We start from the raw sequence: 10,152 nt of genomic DNA, 5'->3' as shown, positions 1-10,152 counted from the left end.
GAAGCCACGGGAAACATCAATTAACTGCATATATTTGAATCATAAGTACATTAGGCTAGAACTTTCTACATATTCTAAAAATTAAATCCTATAAAGATTTTAAGATGTGCAATATGTAATTAAATGGTGGCTAGCACATGGGGATCAGAATCACATCCCTGGACCATGCCGTAGGATTTGACACACACCCACACAAGCCATTCCCCACCAGAAGGGCTGCTATAAAGTTTTTTTCAGTGAGCTCCCTGACTATCTGGCACAACCACATCATGAGCATTTCATTTATAGCCTCCTTTGAAATGCAGAGGATTTTTTTGGTTACGTCCAGCACAGCTGCTGAAAAATAAAGGAAGTGTGCTCCCTACTGTCTGGAAAACCCCAAAGCAGAACCTGCTAGTTTGATTCAAGCACACTGATCTAGAATACCAGCAATAATTTAAAATCCAAATCTTTTCTTTCCATGTGTGCAACACTCTAGGCTATGTGTGCAGTCTTATCAGAGCTCAGCTCTCAGGTGGAGTAACTCAGCAGCACTTAACCCCCATACTTCTCATTGAGGTCCTTGGTTGTCTGCACTGGAAAGATGAAGGAGAAGGAAATGTGCTGTTCTGACCCTTCCTGGTGGGAGCATTGGTGCTAGTGTTGATTCTTGCTTTTGTATGATGACCTTGAATAAAACACAGGGCCTCAATTTTCCCAAGGTGATCAAAGCAGGACTTGAATGTTGTTACTTGTACATGATACTGCAGCAAGTCCTGGAGCTCTATGATCTGACTGTGCAGCAGCAATGAGATTTCCCTTCTAGTGAGGGCAGTGCGTGGTACAGCACATTCATTTGTGTTGGCTGCATTGTCCTGTCGGTTCTGTTGGCTGCACTGTCCTGCTTTCCATAGGGCACCAAGTTCCCTGGATGAATGGAGCTGGAAGGGAAGGGCTGATTTCTCACCATTGCTTCACAGGCAAAGTTTTAATTTGTGCCACTTGGAGGGTGACTGTGCTAAAAGGAAAAAAAACGCAAAGAAAGCAAAATGGTTTCCTGGAGTAGGGATAGATGCCTTACGCTGTCATCAGACCACCACTCCATGGGGCTACTAGCAGGTATTACTACCTCCCTGCAGCCAAAGCTGCCAGTGTACAGAGCTGTGACACAGAGGCAGTCATGCAGCAGTACAGAAGCTACCAGTGCGCCTCAGCACATCTGCTTGTTTTCCATCTACCCTATTAGGGAGCTCCAAATAAATGAGAAAAAATCTAACAGTGTGGTTGAGGGCCAGCTTTGGGTCCGGAGCATTCTCTCCTCTGAGTGATATCAGGGAGCATCCTTTTTTCACCACCAACCCAAAAACAGCATGGGGGCAACTTCACTCACTGGTTTTATTCTTCTTGGTGACTCCCTTGGGAAATGCTAGCCAGGACCTTCCAGTGTATGATTCTTCTTCTATTTTAAATAAATGGATACCTAAGGGCAGTGGAAAAGGAGCTGGCTAAGGAGATATGGTAATGTCTGATGCTAAGGTGGGAAATTTTATCTTAGAGGACAATTATTAATGACGATCATCAGAGGTGGTCTTACCAATTAAATGATTAATCATGACATTAATGATCTGAAATAATTATTAAGAGCAGTCTTAATGTCAATGTCAATGACACCTAGTTAGGAGGCATCAGCCATACAGAAAAGAATTAGGGATGCAGTTTGAGAAGAACTGAGTGAACTTGAGGACTGAATATAAATAAAAATATGATGAAATTCAGTGGTATGACATTCAGGCTGTTGTGAGAAGTAACTGACTACAAAACCTTTTTTGTAAGCTGGGAACTCATCTGCTAGAATTGAGTGAAGCAGAGAAAGACCTGAGCCTATGAGGTGATTATGAGATGATTACATGCTGCCAGTGTGATGCAGCTGTATAAAAAGAAAATATGGTCTTAGATGGTGTCAGGAGAGATATTAACTATTGTACCAAATGACGGTAAAACATCACTCATGTGGTATACCACAGTCCCCGCTGATGACAAATAAACAGGGAAAGATGGAGCAATCAAGAAGGAAAATCTGCCTTCTGTGATGGAAAGCTCTGAGCATTTCACTTGTATATTCTGGCACAGTCAATAGAACCTGGTGCAAAATACTATAGCCCCATACCAAAGAGGGAGAAGAGCTATTTAGGCCTATGCACAATACTGTTCCAAGAGAGATGAATGGAAAACGGTGATTCACAAAGTGAAACGGCAAGTCAGTAGATCAGAGGCCTGAGAAGCAGCTGAACCTGCAACCCTGAGCCCAAAGCAGCATGAGCAAGGGCGATGTTGGAGCGCCATCGTCTGTCCCTGCACAGCACTGCACGATGAAAAGAAGTGCTTATGTAAGAGGATAAAAAAGAAAATTCACATGTGCTCTGTGTTTTGCAACGAACGAGTGTAACAAGTCCTGACTCTTCCCTGGCTGCCCAGCTGGGAGTGCAGACCGCCCAGGCAAACACGTTAATACATGCTAAAGTGACACAGGCACAACGTACACTGCCATTTGGAGAAGTCCATACAACAGCCTGAAGACAGCAGAGTGAAATAATAGCAAAACATCTACCATGTCTCCATGTAGAAATCTAGGAAAAGGGGCTGAATAAACAAACTCGTTTCCTAAGTCTAATATCACCTTAAAAGTATGTGGTGTCTGAGTTAGTTGGTTTGCAGTAGATCATTACCACATTTTATTGTATTACCTTTTGTTGTGATAGTGGGGACAGCACAGGACCTGCTTCCTGAATTTTGAATGAAAGTTTTCTGCCATTCATCCTTTTCTTGGCCAACTTACATGAGACTCTGTGACACACTAAAGAAAAACTGCAAACATTTTCACTTGAACTACAGGCTTTGGCTCATCAGTCCTCAGTGGTATTGATTTTCTGTCTTGTTCTCTCTGTTAATTGTTCCAAAAGGAGAGGGGCTGCCAAGGCTGTAGTGCTGATGCAATATCCCTCTAATTCCACACCTCATTTGGGATTGAAGATCTGTTTCAAGCTACAAAGCATAGCTGTGGCACAAGTGAAAAACAGAACTCTCTGGTTTACATTTGCAAACATTTTGCAATAGAGGTTGGTGTCGGGGCCTGCCAGCATCCGTAGTGATGCTTTCTGCGGGGTTATTAACTGACCAATTGTCTATACAGTGGTTGTGTCATATCCTGCATTAACACTAGAGCAAAGATGGCTCTGCCATCCATTTTCAACACCCTTTGCATATATTTGTGTTTTCTTGTCATAAAGTGCCCTGGTACCCCTCTGTTACATGTTGCATCAGCATCATCAGTTTGCTGGAAGAAAGCACTGAGAATAACAAACCTGCCAGTAAGTATCACATTTCTGAAAGTAAATCTGTATGTGATTGATTTTTACTGAGCTATATGGGATGTGCCAGCTGAGAACAAATCACCTGAGGCCCCAGGTACTGGAAACGAATGCTCCCATACTGCATACAGTATGGACAGCCCTGTAGAGGAGAAAGTGGAGGGATAAGGGAATACATGCACTTCATGCATGGGAGCTCTGAGATGTTAAAGAGCTCACAGGAGCATGCAGGCCTATGCCAGGAAAAGGCCGTTGTGTGAGATTCTCCTCCAGCAAGAGGCCAGCTGGCAGGAGCACTGCATGCAATGGCAGCGATCAGAGACATCAGCATGCTTTTGGCAGCTCTCACCAAACGGTACCTCAGAGTGCCTGGGCCACACTGCAGCTGGCAAATGCACACTGTTTTTCAGAGCAGCAGTGCTGTTGAGCAGATCTGAAGGAGAAAGGCTTGAGCATTTGTTAAATTTCCTCTGAATTCATGGGCAGGGTTTGGTTTGCAATGCAGAGCATGTCTGAGCATGGGCAGGGCTCTGCTCCTGCCTTTCCACCTCCCCTGCAGGCTTCTCCTCACCTCCACTGCCTCTCCTGCCCTGTTCACCTGGAGAAGTGCCGCTGGCAGCGCCTGCACGCAGCTGGGCAGGTGACCATGTCAGAAAGTGCTGTTTAACATAAACACACCCCATGAGGTGTCTGCCTTACCTCAGAAGCACATAAACTCTGAGCACCTCTCATTTTGACTCTAGATATAAATCCATATAAGCACATACGCCAGAATGGTCCTAGCTGAGAACCACAGAATCACAGAACTTAAGCTGAGGAGTGCTCCTATCACAGCCCTTCCATTCCCAGGTCCTTCTCTCCCACAAGGAAACTCTGTCTCCAGAAGCACATGTCTCCCTTAGACACTAATTGCCTCCTGCACCACATACCATGGATAATTGCCCTTAATCATATGTGTTTATGCAAAAGGGAAGTAATAACGCCGATTTTTTTTTGTTACCTGCCAAGAGTCTCATTACTGCAAAGGGTGGTGGTTCCATGTGCTTGCTGGTGGGCCGGTGGTGAGGCGTGAGGGGAGGCACGGTGGTACTCCCCCAAGGCCTTCCTGAGCAGACAAGATGGTGGCCACCCCCTGCACACTACCTTCTCCGCACTGAATTGCTCTCTCACAGCCTTGAGGTCTCCCTGGAGTGGTTATACTGGCAAGGAGGCCCACCAGCCTCTGCCAGTAGCCAGCAGCGGCCATGCTTTCAGTAAGTGAGAGGAAGACTCTGTCTCTAGAATGCCAAAACTGAGGTGTTTGCAGAAATGTTCACACATCATTTCTGAGTCACACAGCTCAGGTTTGGCTCTGCAGATTGGGGCTGTGGCTTCACACTGGCAAAGAAGGGCAGTGTGGTTGGAGGCCTCATGCATTCACAGGCAATTTTAGGACATGTCAGACCATGAGCAAAATGTGTGAACTTGAATTATGCTCTGGCCACAAGAATGGACCAACAAACAGAAAGCCAGAGCTGTTCCACAGGTACTCTTCTCTAGCTTAGTTTCTCTGTCAGGGCCAGACCACCAGACATTACTATTTTCCTGGCTGACCTGAGTGGTACTTAAAATATGCAAAGTCAACACAGACTCACATGCTGCTTTCCTGTGACTTCACCCTACCCAAAGCTTCCCCAGTCCATAAGAAAATGATTTGTGGTGGATAAAATATACTGAACAACACAGAATATGTTTTCTGATGGTCACCACCGACAGCCCATCATGTTACAGAGTATGTTGAGTTTACCCACATTTTAGTGACTAATTTTGCCGTGATCACTGAAGAAGAGGGTGGAAAACAGTAATTTTCCAGCTTAAATTTCTGTACTTCATACTTGATGAATTCATGGAAATAAATATTTACAGGGCTTTACAATTCTTTTTTCTTGCTTCTTGGCTCTTACAAGATATCTCTCTCTACTCTAATTGAAATAACTATACCAGAAAAAAACATAAATACAGTCTTTCTATGCCCAGGCAAACTTCTCTCTTGCTTGGTGTCCTCCTCCTGTAGCAGTCAATAGACCATGGCTAGGGGAGGGTGTAGAACAGAGCAGTCAGGATCCTTCTCTGCAGACTGTCCCAGTCCCCTCTTGTCTGTGGTAAGGAACTTTGTGAGCCAGAAGCAGATTCTATGTGGTGGGAGTTAGCTATGAAGAAGGTAGTTGTACTTAGGTGCATTTCTCATAATAATTACTCTGCACTTTGAGGACAACAGGCACTTCATCTCAATTTTATTTTTTAACCATTTTCTGAGAACATGTTCATTTCAATAAGTTAATGTTTTCTGTGATTTTTCCTCTGTACTTGATCTCATTTCCAGTTGTAAGTATACATACTTCTTTTTTTGAGAAATGTAACCTTAGATCCACTGGAGCAGTTAGCAAATTTGCATTGAATGAATTTAGACATTTTATTAAAAGAAAAAAAAAACTGATACATATAGGCAGTCTCTAGGTGAGGCTGATAGAGGTTGGTCTGCTCAGAACAAATATAGCTTCATACAGCTGAGAACTATGAACTGCATTCAATCAGGATTAACAGGTAATGAGTATCACAAATGTGATGGTATATCTAGGTCTACCAAGTCTGTCCTGCAGTACTACCTACAGAAACCACAGTGTGATACCATGCACAGCATGTAACTATCCATGTCATGTGTGAGCACTGCTGTATGTTTGAGGCTTGATAACCCCACACAGTGATTTCAAACAACTAAGATTAATTCTCATTGCTAATACTTCCTAACATTATAACTGATTAAAAAGAAAGTCTGGCAACAGGTGGATCAGCCTAAGTAATGTAGTGTCATGCATGAGACTATGTTTTCACTCTATTGGATGACTTGTTTTTTCTCCTGGTTGTTAGTGATGTTACTCTCTGGACTTAATTTTTGCAATCCATCTAGTGAGATATCTCTTTAAGGAGGAATATCTGTGGTTCTTTATCTAAATGCTCCAGTGTTAAAATAGTTCTTTCACAAGTTGAGAGGTGATATTTTGCTACAAGCTGGCTGAAAAAGAATGCTTACTGAAAGGACATTTCAAAGTTTCCAGATAATCTTCCAAAATTATTTGTGTACTGTGATGCATGGTCTGCACTTAGAAGACTTAACAGTCCATTAGGTCTTTTCATTCCTAATGTTGGTTCTGGATAGGACCACATTTAAACTGAGAAGAATGGTTCTCTCTTGACTTCGACAACCGTAATACTATTTCTGGTAATATGTTTTTTGTTTGTTTGTTTGTTTGTTTGTTTTTGTAAACTCAATATCTTGTCAATATCTTATTAACTTAGGCTGTTAGAGAGTAGCCAAAGAAGTTAAGAATAGAAAGTACTCCTTAATATATTTTTTTATTATCTTTTGTCTGTGTAATGTGTATTAGGAGATAATCAGATCTTGCATGCCATAAATAACAGCATAAAACTCAAACACAATGTGAAACAATACAAATTAGTGAAATTTGCAACCAGAAAATTGGCAACCAGACATGCACACTATAGATGGAATCCAGTGTTGCAATGCTTTGATGAAGAGTAGGAATCTCTGTAACCCATGTTTATGGCTCAGACCATTAAAGTTGCTGAGATCTGTGGCTCTGATCCAGCAAAGCACATTTAACTCTGAGCATGAAGGGAACAATCCCATTCACTTCATTTGTACTACTTACACACTTAAAGATAAACAAATACTTGTGTGACTTGCTGGGTGAGGCTCATATTGAGCCAGGAGGAAAAAAAAGAAACATAGGTGATTATGCAGTTATGGGGAATAATGTTTTAAGATGTTTTTTCTCATGTTTCTTCCAAAGAGTGCTGTATGAATGGCAATCCCAGTGAATGCTTACTTCACTCAGTGCTTGTGATCACTGTCACTGATTCTCTTCTGATAGTGACAGGAGGTTCTTGGGATGGTCACATTTTTGTTAATGTTAGCAGGGTTGTGTTTCCTTTAGTGTAACAGGTATTGAAATTGGAAGAATTCTTCACATGAACATTTTATGTTGCCCTGTCAGCCTTGTGATTAAATAATCCCCTTGTGCCCCATTAGAACATGTTGAGCAGGTCTTCATAAAATACAAGGGCTGGTTTGAAAGTAATGCCTCCTATTTTATTATGTTGGCCCATGACACCAGAGGCAGATGGTGGGATGACAGTAGAGGTTGAACCTTCCCACCAGTATTCCATTATTTTTTTTTGCTGTGCGACAGATGGCAGCAGAGGGGCAATCTGACAAAATGGCATCTGTCATAGAAGTGCATATGAAGCAAAGGTGTGTCACTGAATTCCTCCATGTGGAAAAAATTGCACCCACTGACATCTGTCAACACTTGCTGAACGTTTATGGAGACCAAACAGTGGATGTCAGCATAGTGAGGTGGTAGGTGATGTGTTTCAGCAACAACACTATCATAACAGCTATGGGACACCTCCACTGGAGCAGATATTTACAAGCATGGTACGCAGGCTCTTATTCATCACTGGCAAAAATGCATAGCTAATGGTGGTGACTATGTTGAAAAATAGTGTTTTGTAGCTGAGAATTTGCTCTATCAAATAGTGTTATTGTGCTCTTTGTGTCTGTTGTAGTTTCCATGGAAATAAATAAGAGGCATTACTTTCAGAGCGATCTTTGTATTTTCCTATTAATAGAGATGCCTTTTCCTCTATGCAAAACAGCTGTATCTAGTGTGTACAAATGTCTTAATGCACATAAGTATTCTGAAGGTGAATGCACACTTGATCTGCCAGCTGAAATGAATGACGAGAGTTACTGTAAACCACATCATTGCCATTCTTGCAGCAGGCTGAGCTTGCCAGCATTCACAGTAAAGGGATACCACTTGACCCACCTCCACTTACAACGTTCATACAAAATCTATTTCATGACTTTACTACAGAGTGTATGATTTCCTCCATGGGTTAACCTATCATCTTTGATGAACTCCAGAAAGAACACCGCCTTCTGGGCAGTAGCAAAAGTAATCTGACATTTGTTTCATGTTTATATCAGGAGGAGTCAAGCACTGACCGATGCTCTATCCTTTCAGTGAAGATTCTTACTTATATATGTCAGATATGTATAATAGTCAGATTACTCCAAGCAAAGCAGTGTGAACTTGTAGAAGAAAATGAAATTATAACATCCTGAAATACAAAGCATTATTAGTAATCTTCTGCAATTGAACTCTCTGCTTAAAACTGAAGATTTATGTGGATTTTTTCATATGAAAAAGAAACAAAAACATATAGAAACATATTTAAAAATAACTTGTATCCACTGTTATGGGGCAGTGCATCAGACAGGCTTGTTGAGCTCTCATGACTTCTCTATGTCTTGTGGCAAGGCTCTTTACAATTTGCTTTCTCTACACAGATATACCATGCTTTACTATTTACATCAAGGAAGAGTGTAAGTCAGCTATATACTGCTAATGGCTTTACTGTCTGTTACAGCTGCAGCTGACATCATAAGAAGGGATGTCTGTTGTGGTACATAAGATAACTTCTCTCCAAGAGTACAGGGATGTACAATTAAACTCTGGTTTAATGAGACAAAGAAAGTGAAATGCAAAACCTCAATCAGTTTCAATGGAGCAAAAAATTTCAGCTTGAAACTTGACTTCTGTACTTGTAAGAAAACTGCCATTTTAATAATAAATTTTCTTCATTTCATCGTGGTCCGGTCTGACTCCTTTATATAACCTTGACTGTTCTCTTATTCAAACATGCTAATTGCCTTAATCATGCCAAGTTCTTGACTCAAGAATGTCTGGGACAGTACCACAGGCCAATCATACAACACATGAAAAATGTTTTTACCAACATGAAAGATTTGATCAAATGAAATTTTGCTTATAAAATCTTTTCTGTGTTCATTTTAAAATGTTGGAGTCTCTTTACAAAACACATAATTGACATGTTAACTGCCAAAGTGGGTAAGAAGAATGGTCATAACAGGGTTTTTTGTTATTTCATAGAAATTTGTTTGCATTACTCATACTTCAATTTCCTTTTCATTTCTTCTAACAACTCTATTAATCTATTGTTAGTCTTCAGATCTCCTAAACACTCTTTGTAAATGCTTTTGTTCAAAGGGAGCCCTGCATTACTCAGTATAATTCAGCTCACCCTAACCATTACCAACTACTCTGTGGACAGTAGTAACTTCTACCTCTTTTCATAGCTGCACAGATATTATCATCATCTCACAGATGGGAGAACTAAGTATTTGATATTTCTCTTTGTTTTCCTTTGTTTTAATCTACTCTATTTTCATGTGTACAATCTGGGCTTTAGATGCCAAAACCCTTACAATTTCAGGAAAAGTGAGGGCTAAGTAGTGAGTACTACAAGGGCAAATTTAACTTAGGGCTCCATTGCCTGACTTCCCCACCAGTCTCTGAGTCTCACGTGTACTGCTGCTTCTCTCCTGCAATCCCAGAGTTACTCATGTCTGACCTGTTCCCCACCCCAGACTCCTTCAGTAGGTAGTTTCCACCACGATCTGAGGAGTTTGTGGGCTATGAAACCACCCCATGGAGGAGAGAGTGAGTCAGTCAAGAACTATCTGAGGGAAAATTCATTTTCAAGATATGGTACTTTTAAAAGGATAGATATGGGTTATCTACATCGTAGGTTATACATATAAAATATGTCATCAAAGACGCTCCCTTAACAAACACGCTTTCCACCTCTGCTTGCATCTTTTATCTATGAAGTAAATTAAGCTGTAACAGCAGGAACAAGCAAGAGATCTGTTAAT

Source organism: Meleagris gallopavo, chromosome 5, assembly GCF_000146605.3.
Source record: "Meleagris gallopavo isolate NT-WF06-2002-E0010 breed Aviagen turkey brand Nicholas breeding stock chromosome 5, Turkey_5.1, whole genome shotgun sequence".
NCBI lineage: Eukaryota > Metazoa > Chordata > Aves > Galliformes > Phasianidae > Meleagris > Meleagris gallopavo.
This window is presented reverse-complemented; position numbering follows the sequence as displayed.